The following is a 22,324-nucleotide window of genomic DNA, read 5'->3' as shown; positions in this document are numbered from 1 at the left end:
CGCAGGAGGCAAAACACAGTTCCTGCAGGTGGACATGCGTGTGGCTTCCTTGTGAGGCTGAAACATCTGGTACATCTCTGTGAGTTGTTGTGGAGCCGCAGGCCTGCCTGGCTGCTGCCAGCTGCCTGATCTGTATTCCCATTTACACCATGCTTTGTACCCCTTGTCTGCATGAGGAAGGAGCCTGTTCCTACAGACGAGGTGCTGCTGTGCTGGACACCCACAGCTGCGAGCAGAAAGCTGCCTGGACAGGCTGGTATCCTGAGGGTGACAATTATCCTCAGGGTACAGAGTCTGACCAGCTGCTGATGTGTCCAACTCTGGGACAACGCCAGCTGATGCTGTAGCACCCAAAGAGCTATTCCCCATGTGCTTGCCCTGCTTTGCAGACAGAGGTGCACGGCCACTCCGCATCCCATGAAGGTTTGCCCACTCCTAGCTGTGTTTTGTTTGTTCGTTTGTTTGTTTTGTTTGTTTATTTGTTTTCTGACACCAATTATTTCCAGGTTAGCTGGACACCAGCCACCCAGAAAGCAACACAGCTTTGCTATCATCCCTAAATCATTAATTCCTGTAGACCACAAGGGTGCAGTGCCGTGGCAGTCCTCTCTATCCTTCCCTCTCCAGCTGGAGGTGTTGTGTTTCCTCCAAAGTGTCTCTGCTTTTGAAACACCTTGGTGGATGGATACCTCTCTCTTTTTTTTTTTTTTTGAGCATTAATGACAGATTGTCTTAAGGAGGGGGGGTATTTGATTATCCCCACAACTACTTCACAGTAATACTTAACTTAAAACTGGGATCTACTCAAAAGTGTGTGAGCTTCCTAAAAGGAAATTAAAAGCAGCTGTTATAAGCATGCGGAAGATGAGAAACTAGATGAAAATATCCTATTTGAAGCTCAGAGCAATATATCACTAAGTGGAATAATTCTGTGAGGGACCAAAAAGGCAATATTCGAACAGTCAAGTAGAAGAGAGTATTCAAAATCCAGGAGTTCTGAGCAAATAAAGAAACTATTAAAAACCAAACAAAACAGAACAAAAAATACCAACACACACACAAAACACCAGAAGCCACCAACACAAAACATAAACTGTCAAGCTAAACCTGAAGGGCAGTCAAGGGAAAACTTTAAAGAAAAATTCAGTAAAGGAATAATAAAAACTGCTAGTAAAAATATTTTCAAAATTACCGGAATCAGGTACTTTTCCAGAGGTTTGTGATTTACTGTAAGAGAGGAAAAGTACTGAAAAGCAAACCTTTGTTGGTGCTCACAGTGGTTGAGGTAGGTTACTCTCCTGTGAGAGCCAAACTTATGGGGACAAGTGTAAGGAACTGTCTCAAATTAAATGCATTTTAGGACTAATTGATAAGATGAAGAGTCAGAAAGTGCCAAGACCATATGGTATTCACTCAAGAGCTCTGAAGGAAAACAAATATGCAATTATGGAGCTACTATAGTTTGTAACCTGTCACTTAAATCAGTCTCCCTGCAAGAAGGATGGAAGATGGTAAATGTGACAACAGTCTCTGAGAAGGTCCCCAGGAGTGAAGTGGAGAACTGCAGACCGTCACATTGGAGTCTCTACTGAGCAAGTGAGTGAAAATTATAAGAATAAAATGCACAAATGGATAAAAACTGATTTATTAGGGAAGACTTTTTTAGTGAGAAACCACAATTTACAAATCCATTGTGAAATCCGTCATAAGGCTACTAAAGATGCAGGTAGAATGATGTAGTTACACCAACATGAGAAATGCTCTCGTGGATCACACTAGTGGTCCATTTGCCTGGACTGTCCACCTCTCATACCTATGGCCACAATTGCATAAGCCTTACTCATATCCCCCTCATTGTCTTCTCTCCAAACTGAGAAGCCCTTTTAGTGTCTCTTCTAAAGTAAGAACTAGGAATCGATTTAATCTGGCTTATGTTTCTTCACAAAACTTGTAATTAAGCTGTAAAATCCTTTGCAGTGGGTTATTATGGATGCTCAACGTTTACTTGTGCTCTGAGGGTAGCAGGAAAAGTTAATGGAGAGAAATTAAGTTAAAGCATAACCTGTTAAATAGTAAAACCAAAGACAGCAGCTCAAAAAATCCAAAGGCACGTTGAGAAATGGAATAATGTTCCAAGAAAGCATCACTGTATTCTCGGTGTGTTCTTAAACTCATTCTCCAGGCATTTGTATTGAAAGCCAGGCACTGTAGTAGGGGAACCTTCAGTCTGACCCAGGGCAGGCTTTCTTGTGCTTTGTTATGTTCTGTCAAAAGAAAATGAAACGTAGCTGTGCATGTAAACACTTCTGATGGTAATGGTGAACACTGAACTCATCTCCCCACTATACAAGCAAGCGATGAATTTTTATTTGAATGCTAATGAAGATCTCACCAAGATGCTGCTAGGTCTCATCTAGCAATATAAAGAGAAAAGCTACGTGGTGGAAATGAGCAAAGGACATTTATAAAAGGATGAAAATGTATTGTGAATATTGATGTTGTTAGCCACTCACAGGTCAAAAATATAACTAAATCTACTGATGTAATTTGAAGTAGGTAACTAAGTATTAAGAAGAACATTTTCTTACAATTAATCCATCTGTTATGCTCTAAAGGGAAAAGCTGTTATTTCTTACATCCCCTTAACTCCAAACAATCCAGGCTTTATAGTCGAAAACTAGATCTTCCTACAGTGATCTAATATATCCTAGATCTCTTTTAGTTTTTGGATCAGAGCTGAGGCAAGCTTCTTTTACAAATTTGTGCTGCAGTCTACTAAAAGAGCTGTTCCCTGCCAGGAGAATATTACATACAGTTCTGAGAAAAATGAACAGAGTCAGCTTGTTTGAGAGCTAACTGATGCTTACTCACAACACTGATAAGCCTGACATTTACTGAGAAGTGCCACAATTCTCAGTCCAATGAAAAATCCCAAGAGGATGGTTGGTGTTTTTTTTTTCGTTGTTGTTTGTTTGTGTTTTTTTTTTTTTTTCAGTGATGCTTTACATTCAATTGACTCAGGATAAGCTGGAGTTTTCTGAAATATTTTAGTAAAAAAAAAATAAAAATGGAGCCCAACTCCTCCGCTTGAATTACACACAGATGTACTAGTCTTCCTTGGCACATTTGTTAATGGTTGTGGTATGTTTAATGATGCTCTACAAGTCGTCTGTGCCTTATGTGGCATATTTCATTCCTGTAGTGTATTAAAAGCACTTACATGAGAGTTCTTGGTGACTTGATTGCAATTACAAAAATTATACTTGGAATGGTGTCACTGAGCACCTTTACATAAAAGCTAAAACTTGTAGTGAGATACCTGTTTGTGATAGTAGGCAGTGTTCTGGCTCTTATTCTAGTCTCTGCATCTTGGTCTGTGATTTGGCTTTATGTAGCATCCATAATATATCGCCATATAGGATTCTTCTGGAATAAGCCCTGCGTGAGGAAGACTGTCAAAAGGCTTTCAAATGTTCAAGTAGATTATGTTAAGCATTTCCCTTTTGATCATTATTATATAGATGTTTTCAAATAATTCTAAAATTTTAGTGATGCAAAACTTTCATTACAGACACTGTGATAACTGGCTCCTGCAATATCATGTTCCTTATCTAGGAATTCCATTATTCTGTTTTTAATTATCATTTTGACCAACTTTCAATGTGCAGAGCTGTTTCTCTGGCTCATTTTATATCCTTTTAAAATAGGCAAGTAACCCAAATAGTGGCTGAGAATTTTCTGACAAAATTAATTTTCAGGAAAAAATATTCTTATTTATCAAAACCTGAGCTTTTCGTAGGAACATATGTTCCAAATGTCAAAAGTTTCAAAATCCATCACTTCAGGGGCTAGTTTGTTCCCAAATTTAATCATCAATGCTGTTAAAAAAATATAAGAAATAAAAAAAAAAATTGCGTGTTTCATTTCTGGTTTGAATCACTTTCATTTTTCAGCCCTTAGTCTTTCTTCTGTCTCTGCTAGATTAAAAAGTGTTGGTTGATATTTTCCCCTTGTGAAGGTATTTATTGAATCACCCCACAATTGAGCTGTTTAAGTTTCTCAGTTACATGTTCTTCTCTTCTCATATGCTTCTTATGGCTCTTTTCTGCCCCCAATCTAATCTTTCAACAGCTTTAAATGTGAACATCAGAATTAGATATAATAATGGTTTCAGTGGTGCTGTACCCGGAGGTTGAGCTGATTCCTTGCTTCTAATCACTTCTCCCGTTCTATCACGCTTTTACCTTGAGCATTTGTGGTGAGTTCCTTGTCCACTAAGACCACCTAAGTCATAACCATTGTACTCAAGGCACAATTTTCTGTTCTGTTAGAGCAGCCCATATTCTCTGTTGGTCCACCAACTGACTGCCTCTTCGTGAAAATACTCCTTTTGTATCTTACACAATATTTAAGCAGAGAGCAGCCTCTCTTCTTGAATGTTCTGGATCTAGTAGTTCTGAAAAGCAGTCATGCTGTGTTTCTGTAAATTTGTTCTCAAACCTTTTATTCCTATGTAACATCATATTGATTTATTTATGAATAATAGAGGTCCTCGTGTTTAGTATTTCACCTCTCAGCATTAAGCATTTAGTCTTCTTTCTCTGGTGACTGATGAGATAACTCTGCATATATTTACATTCCTACAGCTCCGTTGGTACAGCCAGTTTCAGTCTATAGCCTTTTCCATTACAAATTTTAGTTTTGTTAGATTTCTTACAACACTTTTTTTAAAATATAAAATAAATTATTTCACTTTTATGACTTATACTTCTTTTGCATAGCTTATGGCCATGCACTACGGTATAACATCAGTTTTATCATTATATTTTACAGTGTTCTGCTATGTCAAGATCTGATTTTATTACCTGTGTTAACCTAGCTTTTTATTATTAGTAGTGGTATTAGTATTGATTTATATACACACATTTATAATTCTTAATTAGGGGGGCACCTTTGTTTAACCTCTTAGTCTGATGTCATCCTGATATAATACAATCCCACTCATGAACTGTTCTGTGCTAAGCTTTTGCTCTGAAGTAGCTGGATACACAAAGTATTTTTGTTTTACCAACCCTTAGCAATCTGTTTGCCTTAGCTCATGACAGATTTCCCCCAGCTCCCACTTAATTAAACACATCATATATATTTTGCTTGTGGAAAGTCTGATTTCGCTTTTGACTTTTGATGGAGACCCTCACCTCCGGATAGTGTTGTCTTCTCCTGTGCCTAATTGGAGTTGTATGTATAACTGGAAGGATTTCAGAGAAACTGTCAACAGTACCCTAGGGCTAAATCTTCTAGCCAGCAGACTGACTTTGCCTTCCAGGATCCTTAGCTTGCATTTCCCTTTAAAATTTGTGACATGTAGTAGGACCTCATGCTCCTCCCCAGCACTTTCTAGCATCCACATAGGTGTCTCATAAAAGACCCCTTCATGTTCTGCCTACAAGTCAGCAAATCTCTGTCATCGCATCCATGGCTGCTGTTGCTCCTGGTATTTAAATTTGTATCAGTGCAGTAGACAAAAAGTTCTCAACTAAAAATGCATTTTGAGATACAGCCTTCAATAGCGTTGTCAGCTTGCTTTTCCTCAGCTGGAAGGCAGCTTCCTGCTAGGCTGCGCTGTGCTAAATGTGCATTGTGAGAGGAGCCTGAGCCTCCTTGAAGGGGAGATAAGAGCAACTAATCTGAGCTTGGCCTACTCCCTGATGTCCTTTTAGACTGTGTTTGTGTATTATATTTGTTCTCTCTTTGCTCCTCCAGATCAGAAGCTCTGGCCTCAAACCACTCTGGGTATGTGATGCAATAGCTAGGTGTGCAAGGAAGACAGTAGCTGAAGCAATTGCTGAAGCATTAGTGACTGTCCTGGAAGTTCTCGGAAGTGCAGGTAAGATCACTGAGCACTATACAAGGACAAACAGTTTACATTTTTGAGAAAGAGAAACCAGAAACCAGGGAATTAGAGACCACTCTTCCCAGAAATGAGTCTGAAAAAAATATTACACGATCAATTTAAAGCAAATAGAAGATAAAAAGAAAAAAAAAAAAGATAGATTTACCAAGAATAAATCATGCGATTTCACTGTAATTTCCTTCTTCGAGAAAATAATGTCTAGTAGATGAAGAGGAGGCAGCAGATGGGACATATTTTGCTTTAGGAAAGCTTTTGAAACTGTTCCACATGATTCCCTCGGAAGCAGACTAAAGAAATATGGTCTGTAACAGTGTGCCCAGTATTTCTGGCTGGGTGAGACACTTACCTTCTTTCTGTATAAGGGAGAGACCATATGTTGCAGCCCTTCCTCTAACACATAAGTGTATTGTGAAAGCATAGAAAAGCCAGTGCTTCCTGGGGCAATGAGATTTATTGCGTATGTGCAGACAGATCCACATACTGCCGTGATCAGAGGCCCTAAGTGGGCTACCAGCAAAGATGGCCTGCGGCGTATTCAGAATAGTCCACCCAGTGGGCAGCCCTCCTCCCTGTAGACTCTAGTCCAGATCCACAAAAGAGTGAGGGCATCCATGGCCAAGTTAATTATCTTGGCAGGGAGGATGCTGTTCATAGCTTGAGGTTCATCATTTAGAAGGTATGTGGTACTACTGTCGTGTGGGTGGCAATGGTGCACTGTCGGACTGAGAAGTGGTTTTGACTGAAGTCCTGCTGAGGTATGTCCTGGGTCTTAATCTATTCAGTGTTTTAATTAATGGCTTATATAATTTAACAAAGAACTCACTCATAGAATTTGCGGATAGAAAAAGATGCACTCTGAAGGTCAGGGTTAAACTTCTAATGATCTTGAGAAACTGGAGGACATGATCCACAGATAAACTATGAAATAAAGAGACAAGTGCTATGTGCCACATTGATGAAGGAGCAATAAATACCAGAATACAAAAAGGGGATAACTGACTGAGGCTGAACCATGCCATAGCAAGATATGGGAATTAGAGAAAATCAAAAATAAAACATGAATGATTGATCACACAAGTCTTATGCTGGGAGGTATTAACAAAATATATTATTAAAATCTAGGAGTAAGTCTCATTTTCTGCAGTGCTGTTGAGGCCTTTCCTGGACCTCTGTATCCACATTTAGTGCTGGAGAGAACCAGTGTTGTGAATCATATGGATACCAACGACAGAAGAATGAGTGGGAAAGAAATTCTGAAAGTGGAATCACGGTGTTATAAATTGTCCCAGTACCAGACAAGCAGATTCTCAGTTGTTGGTGAGGTAGTTTTTACAAGAGAGAGAGGCTATATAAATCAATGTGAAACTAGATTGTAAGGTTTCAGCATTCAAAAGCAATGAGGTATTTTTATAGTTGACAGTTGTGAAAACTCACTAAATAAGCAACAACACATGGTTCAAGATGGCAGCTCCTCTTCTAGAGAAATAAGCAAATTCTTGTAATTTAGAAAAAATGAAAGAACTAAAATCAATAACATTGAGGAAGGAAATAGCAAAGAACGGTCTCAGCAATTAAAGTCCAAGCTAAGCAGGCCCCATGAAGAATGGGCAACTAGATCAATAAAAAATATAGAAATATACCTATACAAATACTGTGAGTCCAAAGCCCTAAATGAGGTGAACTAGAATGTCTGATTTTAAGGGAGGTTATTGACATAATAAATGCCTCAGAAACTTGGCAGAAGGGTGAGAAGCTGTAATAGGGAACAAATGTAGAGGAAGGATGGAAAGGGGCACATTAGTGGTGAAGCAGTGGAGAGTATGAGGGATTGTCCCTAAATGAAGTTTCAGCAGGGGACATTTTGGAACAAATCAATAAAATGAACAGTAAGAAGGCACCGAGATAAGATGATACTCAGTCTAGAGTTCTGAAAGACCTCAAACACTAGATTGAGAGAAAGCTAAATGTAGCATGAAGAGTGCCATTTAAATTGACCACATCGCAAGAAGAATGGAAAGTGGCAAATGTGTTTTCAGCCTTGAGAAAAAGGACTCCAGGACTAATGTGGAAAACCATAGATCAGGAGATCTCACTTCCAAACTGAGTAAGTGGGTACAAACTACAATAATAAAGAATAGAATCAGTAGACAATTTCATAAATGTGATTTATTTGGAAAAAGTCATTACAGTTCTTGCAGAAGGAGACCATGTTTCATAAATCTATTTGAAATCTTTGAAGATGTCAACAAACTTGTAGGTAAGGCTGATCTAGTTGATGTAGTATGTAAGGACTTCCTAACAAATGTCAATAAGTCTTTCTGCAAAGACTCTTAAAGTAGTTCTGCTGAGATAATAAGGTGTTCTCTTGTAGGTAAATAAGACAGAGACAAAATGGGACAAAAAGTGGGAGAAAAGATTAATGTTCCCACTGGAAGAAGCACTGTGGTTTAGTCATGCAACTGTTAGAGTTAGGCCGTGTGCTTTTCAATATCTTTAAATGGTTTGGAAAGGAAGGTGAATATTGCTGTGACAAGGTTTGTGAATGATACAAAAAGAACTGAGATAGGCAAATCTAACCCTGAGAAGAGAGGCAGGTGGTTCTTGTGGTAGTGAGTGACTGTGTCAGAAATGGCATGTGAATGTCAATGTTAATAAATGCAAAGTAGTTTGTCTGGGCATATACATGTTCAATCATGTATTATTCAGTTAGGGATTGAACATTAAGTTATTATCACTCAGAAATGGAATTGCTGCAGGATAGCTCTATGAAAGCACTGATGCAATGACCAGCAGCAATCAAAAATTCAAACCGAATGACAAATTTTTAGAAAAGGAAAAAAGGAGAAGAAAAACATGATTATATGATTATGTCACTATATAAATGTTTGGCAAACCCACATATTGATTAATATGTGCAGTTCTGTTCATCCTGTCTCATAAAGGATAAAATAGAGCTAAAAATGATGGGTGGGAGTTATTTAGCTCAGAGATCTAGACACCTAAATTTAGGTTTCTATCTGTAGGTGTCAATCTATGAGGTAGATATCCAAACTCCACCACTAAATCAAAGTGTTTTAATCTGAATTCCACCCACAGATAGTATATGAGAAAGACAGAATGGTTTTCGTATCAGGACAAAGAAAATAGACATGGGACAGAGATCTTGAAATCTTCTACCTAGGTAGGAAACAATGAAGAGGAGATAGCTATTATTTTTCAGAATAGGAGAAGTAAAGGATATCCTATGAAATTATTAGGCATCAGGTCTAAACCAGAAAGTCATACCTTCTCATATAACATATTATTAAATTGTAGAACTTATTGCCAGAGGCTGTTGTGTAGGTCAAAAGTATAAATGAATTAAAAATTTCTGGAAGGCTGATGGGAAGCCGGTGTCCTGCCAAACAGAATTACGAAGGCTCATTCAACTGTCAGAAGCAATAGACGCCCTGACCTTCCTGTTCCAGGTAGAGGTACATGGGAAGGTCTCTGATGCAGCTAGGTAGGACAATAAAGGCAGTTGCTAGGTCAGAACAGAGACCAGGAGTGAGAAACTAGTCCACACCACACCAACATCTCCTCTTGTGGTCACTGGGACACCATGAAGGGGCATTCACAACTGGGATCTCAGGAATGGAAAGTGTGGTGTACCCAGCCTAGGCTTTGGGGGGAGGAGGGAGAAAGGAAGGTACTGCTTGAAATCCTGTGCAGAAATTTTAAAAAACAAGGTAGGCTAATGGTAGCCACAGAACTAGCCATTAGCATAGGTAATGTCCAGAACTTGGAAACAAGAAGCGGTGTTCATAGTTCATGTTCTTCAGCACCTCAGAGTTGACTGAATCAAGAAAATACTACAAGCTTACCAGCAGTACTGCACTTCCCAGGGCTTGCAGATGGTTATTGTCCTGCCTGGGGTTTGAAATTGAAGTACTAGAATTCAGGTACTGCATCTGGTTTTTACTGGAGCAGTGCTCCTGTGGTTTTTGAAGACTTGAATTGCTAACAACCACATTCAGCTCAGCTTATCTTGCTCGGTCCAGACTCCCTGGGTTTCACAGTTGGCACTGAAATTGCAGATAGGATCCTGAATGCAATCAATAATGACCTGCACGTGGTCAGTTTGAATGGATTGTCTCAGAGGAGCAGCCAACAAGATACACACAACTGTGGAGAGTAAGCCTGGAGAACATCCCCAGCTCTCTGATACGGGGAAGAAAAATCTAGGTTGTACTGAATTATGAACATGACTTCTACTGTAGATAAATTTAGTTTAGTATAAAGCTGTGTGTAGTGGTCCCAAACTTTCATCTTTCAATCCTGCTTTCATTTTCCTTATTGTTTGGATATATTTTCATCATTCATTCTGTGCTGTAGGAAGAAAAAAAAATGTTTCTATTTTGAGTTACTCAGCTCGTTGTCCCCAGGACATTTCCACGTGGCCCTTAAATGAGTGGAGGTATTTTTCTGGTGTGCTTAAGCAGCCATGAATGTGGCTCCACAGACCTCAGAAGGACTTTCCAGACGTACTCTGGAAAGCAGTATTGCTCATCTACAGAGTGCAAACTCAGAGAATGATGACTTAATTAGAGTGGTAGCACTACTTAAAAGCAAAATTTGACTCTAGCGCAGCTGTCCTTAAAATACACTTCAGTATTACATATGAAGCCTCTAATACCAGAAGTGGAGACGATTAGATGGGGGTAAATATGATGGTGGCTATTGTGTCCTTTGGTGTAAAGCATACTGAGCTGCAGCATGGTGAAAAAAATTAGTACTTCGGAGGTCTTTTAAATAAAGATAATTTGCTTAAAGTGAAACTTGCTGTAAGAACATGCAGGCTTTGGTAGGAGTTGCTGTTGCTGAGTCAAGACGTGGCATCCTGTCCCTGAACAACCCAAGGGCCTGAGCCTCATGTCCACGAGCCTGGTAGAACATTGCAGCCTCCCTCTCCGACATGAAATTCCTGCTTTATTACACACCTCAAAGACTGTGATTACAAGTGCGCTTCTGCCAGTGCCAGTATGTGACGTCAGGAGTTCCTTCCCCTTTCTGTCCCAATACTGATGTACTGTCACAACTGTGGGGCTGTCACAGGAGCTTCTTATGCTGGCACAGCCTCTGAAAGGAAAAGATTTGTAATTACATGCAAAAAAGAGTGCTCTGAGTAATCTGTGAGCTTTGGTATGCATATGTATATTGTTCGGTCTCTGGATAGGGATGATCTGCTTTACATGAGCGCTTGTCACCAGGGCAGGACTTGGAGCTTACTGCCTGATACTCTGTTTGAATGCTGTGACCGCAGGACTGTTCATAACATTTCTTGCCTTTTTTTTTGACCTAGAAAATATTTACGGATTTTTTGCAAATCAGAACTGCTGACCCTGGAAAAAATTAATAAGGTATTTTGGTGCCTGTCAGGGAGTTGCCAATGGAAATCGGGGTCAAAATGGTATCATGGTTCCGGACTTAATTAGATAGGCATCTTTTTTTGAGACAAGTTACTGTAAAGAGTGGACATTGGGGAATTTTCTACATTTAGTTAAAAAGAAAACAGCTTTAAGATTTGCTTCTCCAATCCTGGGAAATAAGTTATGTACATGGCTTTGGATTGTGCAGCCAAATGTCTCTGTTTTTTCACGGTATGTTTCACAACATATTTGTTACGTCCAGACATAGAATGTTAGAATTAATCAAAACTGAAACATTTGTAGAGAAAGCCATTTCACGTCCATCTTTGTCATGAGACTGGATGCTCTGATAGGGATTAGAGGTTGTTACACTAATGACTTAGATTTTTGTCTTGTTGCCAGAACAGTTTCCCAATTTAGAACCTTTTCTTCTGATTAATATTTGTATTCCTCCCACAATTCCTCTTCTTATAGGAATTCGTACTGGGAATTATTCCAGACCTACATAATGTCTCTGAAATCTTTTTATCCCTCTGTTTGCTGATCAGTGGAAAGGATTTTAATGCCAGGTTAGGTAATCGAGATAAATCCTAACTTCATCTAACTTTATCCCTCAACTATGTCTTGGATATTCTAGAAACATTTTTTGTGATCCATAAATAAATTCACATAGGATTTTGATTAATCTTTTTTTTTTTTTTTTGCTCTTATTTTTCCAGTGAAGCCTCATTACATTAAATGTGAGATCAAACAGAGTGTATTACAACTTCCACTATTCAATTTGCACTAGTTTATTCAGTGCAACACTTTTTTGGGAGGTTGAAAACATCCGTAAGCTCCAAAGAGAAAGTTTTGAGCACAGATTGGCATATATAATATATTTTGGTACTATCCTGAAGCAGGGATGGTTTCTACCTAATAATATTTTCTAGCCCCACTCAGTCACTCAGTTGTATTAATGCACTCACATAGCAATGTGAAGTGTACACTGATTTAATTCACTTCACTTCTCACTGTAACTTCTTAGAAAGAAGATGAAATTGTGCCTGTTTAGAGCCGTTCTCTTGCAGGCACTTGGAGCCAGCAAAGACCTGGACGCCTGTGCACATTGCGAGAGGTAGGGCTCCTGGCTCTGAGCACTGCATCACAGCACTGCAGTCCTGCAGGCTGATTCCCTGAGTTTCTGTGTGCCCGTGTTTTGGAACATTTCATGGCCACAAGCCAGCCAATTCTCATGCACTGGGACAAGTATACACCCAAGGAAAAGCTTCACAAAAAAATATATCCCAACTAGAAAGCTATTTGACATCACACTTAGGCAACAACAGAGAACAAGGCTTGAGCTGGTATCTCTTTAGCCTTTTTCTTTCAACACTCCTATCCTGAAACCTTCTGCTGAAGTTAACCCAGAAGTCAGAGCTTCCTTACCAAGAAGAAAACTTTGGTTTGAGAGACTGCCAAGTGACAACTTGCTACTTCGGAGCCATCAGGTTAAATGAGCCCAGGAAAGGTGGTGGCTTCAGTTCGTTAGGAAAACTGGACTCCATGTTACCCTTGACAGTCCTAACGATAGATAGGATGGAAAAAAACCCTCCCTTGCTTTGACCCGGAGTTGCTCTTTCCTCTGATGGTTCATTGATTCCCTTTGCTTCCCTTCTCATTTAACAGATTTTATAAGTTGGGCATTTACAGATCTGCTGCTATTAACATTCAGTGTTAGTGGACCCGAGAGCTTCTTTGCCAACTATTCTGGAGCTTCTGAGCCTGCTGATTTAAAAATGTTCATTGCTGATAGATTCTAACATCTTTCTCAGTTACTAATAGACTGGAAAGTATTTCATCATCTTCAAGCAATGAAAGCAAATCATCCTTCTTTCCAAATACTGAATAAAAGTCTGTTTGAACACTTCTGCATTTTCTGCATAATCCTTCACAATTCTACTGTCTGCACTGAGCAGTGACCCTGTACTGTTGCTAGGATTTCTTTTGCAAACACAACTTTCTTGTACTAAGCTCTGTCAGCCATGGATTTTATTCTGAGGTTTCTTTGTTTCGTGCTTCTGTTCATGTAGGTCAGGAGTTTTCCTGGCTATTGATTTACAACGAGTTATATGCAGTACTAGTGTTTGACATTTCTGTCTTTGTTTTTCTTTGCTGATATCACTACCAAACTTTTAGCATGTGAGTCAATTGTTTTAAAATTACGTGCTGACTGCCTGACTCAGTCTGTTAATTTTTGCCCCCCCCCTTTTTTTTTTTTAAAGTGCCAGGTTAAATGCTAAATGGCTTGGAAAAATGTACCATTTCTCTGGTGTTTAAATACGTATATATATCTTTGTATTATATATTTAATAATATGTACATATACGCCCCAGTAGCAGTCCAATATTGTCCACTTTTGACAAGCTGGATTCTTTTAATATTTGAAGTACGGACTTTAAATTTAGCAAAGGAGTAACCCTGGTGAATGATTCTGGTGCATTTCGCTTTTTTTTCTTTTTTATCTGACATGTCACAAATCTCTCATTGTGTTACTTTACGTGTTCAGCTGAGGCTTGCCAGTGTTCAGCGATGTATTCCGCGGAGACCTTGTCCAACAACAAGCACCACTCCTGTCTTCAGGCACGAGCAGGATTTTACCTGCAATGCACAGCAGAGGAGCCAGCACGTGCTGGCAGACCTCAGAAGCAATGCAGATAGGAGGATGTAGAAGGTAAGTAATTATGAAGTAGGAAGAGGAGAAAAAATAGCTGGATGCACAGAGGTGGGGCCAAGGAAAGTCTATAGGGTAGAGGTGGAAAGATCAGTGCTCGTTCTATTGTGTTCCCTGTGAAGAATGTGGAACAGAGCCCAGCACCACGCGGTGCCTCCCATGCAGATCTGGCAGCAAATACATGAAACCACCAGCACAGCATGTCTGTTCAGACACAGTCTACTTAAGGTCTTCATAAAGGATGACAGCACCTTACTGTTCTCAGGAACCTTGTTATTTGCAGCTCTCAGGCCTCAGAAGGCTATTAGGATACTAGAATTGCATCTTTTCAGCTGCAGTGCCTCGGGCACAGCTCTGTCTGGGCAGGGCTACCTGTGCTCCTTCTGCCTGGAGAGGCATCCTGCTACAGCTGCAGCAGGGCTGGAGGGAAGGCAGGCAGTAGAAGCGGCAGGCTTACAGATTGTGGCATGATCATTCGAGTTCAGGTGGAAAATCTGCCCCCACGCCCCCCTTTCAAAAACTGTTTATGCTCCCCAGACTTTCATATCCCTTGTGCTGCATCAGCTTATGTTAGAGATCCTCATCCCTTCATCAAAGCTGTTATCTCTTGTTCACACCAGCCTCCTGACACCACTCTGCTGACCCTGTACAGAGTATACGAGCAGGTAAACGTACAGAATACATACACAGAGCAATACATGCACACAGCTACTTCTGCGTGCAGTAGCAAACTCCCTGCACTAGTGCTGTATCCTCTCCCTCTGTTTGCTTGTGTTTGCTTTGAGTTGCAGATTTCTGCAACCACAAGCTGTTAATTGACAGTCCAGAAAATTATCTAGGAAAGAATATATATTTATATTGTGTTGTATTTTTCTTCCATAGCACCCACTGCAGATGACAAGATGAGAGCAGGGAGAGTACATGCCTCTTTGATTTGTCTGAGTAGGTAGGTTTTTTGTGTTCTTTGTACCTTAAAGCCCAGTGGCTTTCTTTTCTCATAACTACAGTTAAAGCACTTTCAATCTGAAGGGCTTTTCTGTACTGAACCTTTGTCTTGTACTCGCACCACTGTATCTCTTCATTTTCATTAGTAGCAGATGGAGCATGAGTCCCAGTTCTTTCTTTCCATCCTTCCTGCCAAGAGATCTCTGGTGCCTAGGCATATTTTGCGGATACTTAATCTTGTGCTAGTTTTCATCCAGTGATTTTGATTAATTTTATCCGTGTACATAAAATTACTTTGTGAGTGACACTTTTCATTAAAAAATTCTGTTGAAAGTTAGGTTTACTAACCTGATTCTGGTGAAAACATTTTCTGCTTACTTTTTTCAAATTCGAACCTCATTATTATTTTTTTGTAATCCACTTTTAATTGTAAGTACCCAGCATTCTGCTAGTTCACGCGGCACCAAATGACACAAGGTTGCTCTGGAGTGCTCCAGTGAGCATCTTCTGGGGAATATTGAAATTCCATGGAAACAACATGAGCACCATTATCTGAAACAGCCTCTTCAGGCAAACCATATGGGGTGAAATATTCTGTGCTGCTTCAATAATCCGAGCACAGATATGTTCACTGGTAACTCTGCAGTAAGCATCACTCATTTGCTTTGTCTGTGCAGTATTAATGAGCCATTTCAATAGACAGCAGGTTTCAACTATATTTGGTGCATATTCATGTTGCTTCCTTCAAGTTGTTTCAAAACTCCTTCCACTAGATTAACTAGAAAGTCGCAGTTACTCTGTCAAGTGCTGGGTACCAAGGACAAGGGCCATCCTGTCCTTTCCAGTCTTGGCTGAAGAGTGAGGCTAATGTTTGGAAGAGAGTCAGTGTGCTAGGCATGCTGCCTTTGCGGAGCGCTCCTTCAGCAGGGAGGCTTTGCTGCTGCTTTCACGACTCTGTGCTGGGGCTACTTCTTTCTCTGCGTGTAAACCCTTCCCTATTATTTTCTGCTTCATCTGCCATACAGGGTTTGTGGTTGCTAGCAAGCAGTGGAGCCTTAAGATACTTCTTGCAGACAGACTCATTATTATGATGGAGGAGTGAGAACATGCAAAACTCAAAATGGGGAGCACGTAGGGAAAGGGTGTATGTTTTGACTAGGCTGATTTGTGCTATGCCTCCAAACATCTCTCTGTGTTGCTGTTGTGATGTGGTCAGGGGAGCTGAATCACTCCAGACATTGGTCTAGGTACCTACGGAGCCTCCCTTTGCATGAACACAGCATTTTCTGTGGGGCAGACAAATTCTGAAGAACTCAGAGATGAGGCGTGAGAACCATACTGCACACAGAGGCCTCTGAGGGTGTGCTGAAAGCCAAACAGAGGGTTCAGGTTAGTACTGAAAACCACATGGAAGGTTTCAGGGAGTAGAAAAAGCCACTTAAAATTAAAGAAATCCTTTGAAGGACACCCTTTTCTCTTTGTCAGCATTCAGGAACACAGTCCTTCCTTTATCTTAGTGCCTTGTTCTGATAGCTACATGGAATCTAACCTGGACAGCAGCTGAAAAAACTTACAAATTGATTAGTAAGGTTACTTACAGGTCTTTCTAGGGGAAGACATTCACACCACAATCTTGAACTAACCACTTCCCAAGCAAGGGAACTCATATATTTAGACAGCACCACAAGGATAATGGAAAGAGGCTGAAGGCTGCCAACACCAAACTAGATTAGCTCAAGTGTTTTGGTTGCTGGTAGTTGGAGAGACAAAGTTGATGTTTTCTTAAAATAGCAGTTCTGTTTTTATAGTATGTCCATTTTACCAAAAAAGAGTAGAAAATGAATACGTGATTTATCCAGCAGGACTGAACCAGCGATGCTGTGGCTGAGGGGAGGCAGAGGTCGGCAGCTGAGGGCTGGAGCTGCAGCCACATCCTCAAATTGCAGCAGTGGAGTTTGATGCTGTGGTTGTGCTGGGGCTGCTGGGGGAAGAGCTGGATTAGCTGAGTGCTGCAGTGCCTCTCAAGTGGGTGAAAGAGCTACAGGTGAGTGGGTTTTTTCTCTTCTTTTTTTGGGGGAAAAATCTTTCTGAAGAGGAGCAAAGACTAGTGGCTAGAACGGATGTCTTTGAGTCAGTCCTACACCCTCTCAAGTCCCTGTATTTCTTGTTATATAATATTAGAAGCAAGTTTTATTGTACCATCTTCTCCTCCTCTCTAAAAAATGAACTGATAACATCGCACAATTTCCAAGGCCATGCTAGCTGGCTCCTTTTCTCACATTGTTCAGTGCTCTACCTGAATTCCTGCTGCCCCTCTAGAGCAGGTACCATGCTGGCCCACTTTCTTTTTGTCTCTGGAAACCGCAGTAATTTTAAGCATTGCCTTTTCCAGGGGCAGACAGCCCTCTGCCTTGGCACAGGCTCTTCTCTGGGGTTGTTGCAGCTTGCTGGGGAGGTTTGGCTCCAGTCCTCCCTGCAGTAAGAGCCGGGTGCTCTGGGGAGCTCCTCAGGGCTCCCCCAGCTATCACCAGTGAAGGGGGATGTGGTTGTTGGAGCCTGGGGGAGCCAGAAGGAAGGACGGCTCCACTGCTGCCAGTGTCCAGCTGCCGATGCTATCCCCGGTGTGACCAGCTGTGGGGACAGCTCAGGGAGCAGGACAGAGATGCCATGGCTAGTGCCTGGGTTCCTCTGATGCCCTTGTCAGCTCTGAGGTGTCCTTGGCAAGGTGTCCTTTGCTGTCCATTGCCACCCAGGGCTGTATTTGGTGGGGAACAGTGCTGTGTTTGGCACCCAGTGGCTGTATTTATTAACAATCTTGGGTGTTGCTAAAAAACAAACAAACAAACAGGGTGACATTTCCTGCTTTTGCCTTCTCACGGCTGCTCAGCAGGGCATTTGGGGGAGCTGCTGGAAACCCCGACTCCTCCCAGCATTAAGCCAGTTCCCAGCCAGCATTTGCTGAGTTGGAGTTTGCAGGACAGGAGCCTGACCTGGGGTGCTGGGGAGACCCCTGTTGGTCTGATTCTGCCTGCATTTACTCATGAAGAGCTTTTCTTTCAGTGCAAATGATGCTGTTTTCCCACAGGCAAGCAGCAGAAGCCCCTGGCAAGGAGCACAGCCCAAAGGATAGAGGGAGTGATGGAGACTGTGGGCACAGAAGGAGATGTCGGATAAGTGCCCCAAAGTGTGGGGTGACCCTGAGGAGGCTTTAGGTTCCTGGGCACCTCAGTATTGGTCAGCTGTGCCCAGAAGGTCCAGGGAAGACCTGGCAGGGATCCCTTGCTACTAGGCAGAGGCCTGGTGATCCCAGGTGTGTGGCAGTGGGTGGGGGTGCTGTTTCCAGGGCTGTGCAGTGGCAGCACAAGGTGCTGTGCTGCAGAAGCAGCAGCTGGAGCATGCTCACCACCTGGGAAAGGCTGATGGGGTCAAACAAGCAGGAACACAGATAAATCTGAGCTGAAGTGTATGTTTCCTAGTCACTGTTCGAGAGAAACACTCAGAGGGCCCGGCACCTCTCTTGCAGGGGCATGGGGGCTGCAGGGGGGCTGCCTCGGGGGGGGTTAGCTCCTGAGCTGAGGCTGTTTGAAGCAGGGAGTTGGCTTCTGGGCTGAGATCTGCTTCATGTGCTGGGGTTGCCTATGGGCATGTCTCATTGGGCTGGCTGGGACTAAAGGTAACAGCTGGCTTGGCCTTCCCCTGTCAGATGCTCTTCGTTGCAGATAAAAGCTTTTTCTGATCATTTTGGTTCCCGTGGCTGTCAGGGTTCTAAAAATTGCAAAGGCTGCCACTGTGGGTCAGCCCTGTGGGATGTCTCATCTTGTCCATCTGCCCCAGGAGCGGGTTGGCAAACCGTCCTCCATTCCTAAATGGTAAGAACAAGCATCTCAGTGCTTGAACTACAGCCCACTCAAGGTGGCAGTTGCGCTCTTGCGGGTGCCCTGCACTTTTGGGTGAGCTTTTGCCTGCCTGGCTGTGGATCGAGCTGCAGCTCCTGCTGGGGGTGTGGAGATGTGAAGCCTTGGGCTTGGCTGGGACTGCTGGAGCACGGGGTCACAAACCCAGTGCAAATCTGCATGCCTGCCTCTGCTCTGGGGAAAACAGGAGTCTGAGCACTACTGGTTAGAGCCGAAGTGTCTGGAGTGCCTGTCCTGCTACTTCTTTATTAAAACCCACCTTTTCTTTTCCTAGATGCTTGCTGCTAAGAATAACTGTTCCTTCACTTCTCGTCCACCCCTCCGCCAGCCGCTTGGGGTCACCATTTTAGACTTCACCTGGAGCTGCAAGAACTAAGCGGTCTCGTTTTCCAGAGGTCTTGTTTAAAGAAAAGAACTGGATTTTGCCTTTGTTTACCCCTTGAACAGTGGCCACGGGTGGAAGGGGCTGGTGGTTGCTAACTTGCTCTGCCCCCTGCAGCCCTCGCTGGGGAGATACACCACAGGAGATGCTGAGCAGAAATTAAGCACGATGGCATCACAAGAACAAGGTTTTGCTCTTGGAAATAAAAAACGGGGCAAGCCACAACTGAGGCAGTGTGAATTCTGGTTTATTCAATGCATGGCTTACTTAATCCCTCCTAACAGATCACTGAAGCAGGGCTTCACTCCTGATCACCAACTTGTTCCACAGTTCCTGCACCAGGAAATCTGCGCTGTGCTGTGCAGCAGCAGTTGTTTCTTTGCAGTGGTGGGGTGCCAGAAGGGGCTGTTTCTCCTTCTTCAGATATGCTCCCTTCAGCCTGGCTTGCTCTTTACTCCATTTTACAAGGCCTCAGCAAGCATGGCTGGCTACATACAGAGTACTCCTTATTCCAGTGTGCTTCATAAACATTGCCATTAAATGGACAGTAAAAGGCATTTATTCACGGGAAGGGCAGCAGGGCACCTGGAAAGACAGGGGCCATGGCTACTTGACTGGAAGTTACACAGCAATTGCTGCAGAGACTGAGTTGTGTGATGGCAGAAAACCCTGGTGGCTTTTTGTTCCCACATAACTCACTGAGGCTGGGGAGTGAGCTCTGAGCCTCAGCTGCTCCCACTGGGCCCTGCTCATCTCTGCACTTGAGTCTCATCTCATTGCTATTTAAGAAAGGTCTTTAAAAAAAAACTTCCTTTATTCAGAGGCTTTTAAGAGAAATCTCCAAAAATATTTTGTTTAAAGGGCAACGAGATGAGGTTTAAGTGCAGAGGTGGGCAGGAGGGAGCAGATAATGGGGCGAAGCCTCCCTGGAGCAGCTGAGGCTGCCAGACCTCACTCCCCAGCCCAGGTGAGCTGTGTGAGGACAGCTGTGGGTTTTCTGCTGCCACACAGCCCAGTCTCTGCAGCAATCACTGTTCTTAAAAGCATACTGGATGACTAAGTGTATTACCAGACCAAACCTATTTCCCCAAAGGGAATCCTCAAACTTATCTGTGTCTCCCACTCCCTACATCACCTAAAAGGGCAGCTGCTGCTTTACCCAGCACCTTGGGCACAGGCAGCCAGCACCTGCTGGGAGCTGCAGCCAGGCAAGGCGAGGAAAACTTCTTCCCCAGGCAGGTGGCATTGGAAAGGGGGCTGCTTGTCCATTCTTTGAGAAGGTGAGGCTGAATGCACATCCTGGCTGTCTTGCTGAATTTCTGCTATTGCTTGTTCAGTGTAGGACGTGTTACAAAGAAAAGAAGACAGCTCCGTTACCCTCATCTTGCATCCCTTCCTCAGGCACCCAGCCCTTACTCCAGGCTGCTCTCAGGACTGAAGCAAGGACCGTGTCTCCTCTGACCGTTGCCTGGGCTCTGCTGGGAAAATGGGCAGCAACCCATGAAACCCATGAAACAAAACCAGTATCAGTAATCTGGCCTTAGCTGCTAAAAAACAGGTAAAGTAAAGAGATGAAAAGGCGAAGTGAAGGTCTGGGGGAGCCTTCCCCTCCTCCTGTGCTGCCTCAGGCTCTGATCCTGCAAGGAGAATATCCTGGCTGGGGGAAGCAGCCCTGGTGCTACCCCAAGGAGAAGGAGCAGAAAGGATCTCTTTTAGGGAGTTTTATATGCTCTTTGCTTACCTCTTTCTCTGCCCCTAGCGTTGGGCTCTGCAATGAAGGCAGGATCCTTGCCACGCAGGGTGGAGGACTCCAGGGGGTCACAGCAGAGGGCTGCACCCACAGGAGACACCTGGAGCAGCTGACTGTGCAGTGCTGACATTTGAGATTTCTAACATGATGTTGCACCACGCAGTTCGCTGCTGGCACCACCTTTCTCACTGCAGAGCAAAGCCCTTCAAACCAGAGCAGCCCCATTCACCATCTCTGGGGTGAGTCCCACCGAGGGCTCCTGGGGGTCCCAAACAAACAGAGGGACTTGGGTAGGAGGGGGATGATGACACCAAAAAGCAGCTGGATGTCCCTGAGGGGCACCGAAAAGAAAACAGAGGACCGTCATGGGGACATGTAGAAAGAGATGGAGGGCTCTGAGGGCCAATAAAAGCAGGCTGGGATTTACATGGGAGCACCAAAAGGCAGATGAAAAGCTCTAGGATGCCCCCAAGAGGTACAGTGAAGCCCTGAGGAACACTGGGATGGAAACAGGGGCTCTGGGGGCAGCCAAAACCTCCTGGAGGACCACTGCTGGAGCAGAAGGACAAACAGCAGTGCTGGTTTCCTTCGCACATCTCCACTGAGCTGGGGAACTGCAAAAGCAAACCAAAAGGTCAGGTGAACCAGAGGGAATATGGAGGGATTTGGGGCACTGAGGAATAGATCTCGGATCATGGGGGCACCAAAAACTGCATGTGGGAATGTGGGTGGCACCACAAAAGGACAAAAGTGTACAAGGACACCAGAGGGGACTTCGGAGGAGCACCAAAACCAAACGAGTGGCATGCATAAGAGAAGGAGTCCTGTATCTGTCCTTTCTTCCATGCTCTGGCATCCAGGTTTCAGATAAATTTCAAGGTGTGTAAGTGTCCCGAGAGAATTCCCCTCTTGTTCGTGCTATGGAAGAGAAATGTTTCCGTTTCCACTCTGATCTTACAATGGCTTGTCAGTGACAAAACATTCCCAAATCCTCTCATTTATCAAATGGCCAATCCTGTTAACAGCTTAAGAAACATAATTACCTGCAATCTCTTCTGCTATTCATTTTATGCCTACCCTTCCCTCTCACTGGCAGCTTACCAGCAGGCAAGTCAAGAGCTGAAGCAGGGCCGCAGCCACCAGGCGCTTCAGCGATGCCATTTCCTCTAATCACCTGCATGGTGAGCACGGGAGCTTTGCCTCCCCGTTTGTAGCAGCCAGAAGCAGGTGAAGGAGGAAGGCAGAGAGCCAAAAGCATCAGCTAGCACACTGCGTGTAGGTTTTCAAGCATGGCTCCG

At 43.1% G+C, this 22,324-nt stretch overlaps 1 long non-coding RNA gene across 3 annotated transcripts in view; it reads left to right on the top strand.

Moving 5' to 3' along the window:
* LOC137864003 (uncharacterized) overlaps positions 1–22,324 on the top strand; it is a 47,943-nt gene that overhangs the window by 13,229 nt on the left and 12,390 nt on the right. For 2 of the 3 annotated variants that reach the window (XR_011101261.1, XR_011101260.1), the window contains 8 exons: positions 5,764–5,887; positions 13,871–14,035; positions 14,918–14,981; positions 16,843–17,024; positions 18,066–18,290; positions 19,169–20,511; positions 20,614–20,834; positions 21,036–21,265. This is a non-coding gene — a long non-coding RNA (uncharacterized lncRNA). Of the gene's footprint in view, positions 1–1,485; positions 1,597–5,763; positions 5,888–12,349; positions 12,440–13,870; positions 14,036–14,917; positions 14,982–16,842; positions 17,025–18,065; positions 18,291–19,168; positions 20,512–20,613; positions 20,835–21,035; positions 21,266–22,324 lie in introns of all 3 variants that reach the window. The other variant, XR_011101259.1, reaches the window with a different exon arrangement.

The sequence above is a fragment of the Anas acuta genome, chromosome 14 (genome assembly GCF_963932015.1).
Source record: "Anas acuta chromosome 14, bAnaAcu1.1, whole genome shotgun sequence".
Lineage (NCBI taxonomy): Eukaryota > Metazoa > Chordata > Aves > Anseriformes > Anatidae > Anas > Anas acuta.
Note: the sequence above shows the minus strand (reverse complement) of the source record. Positions and strands in the feature narration are given on the sequence as shown.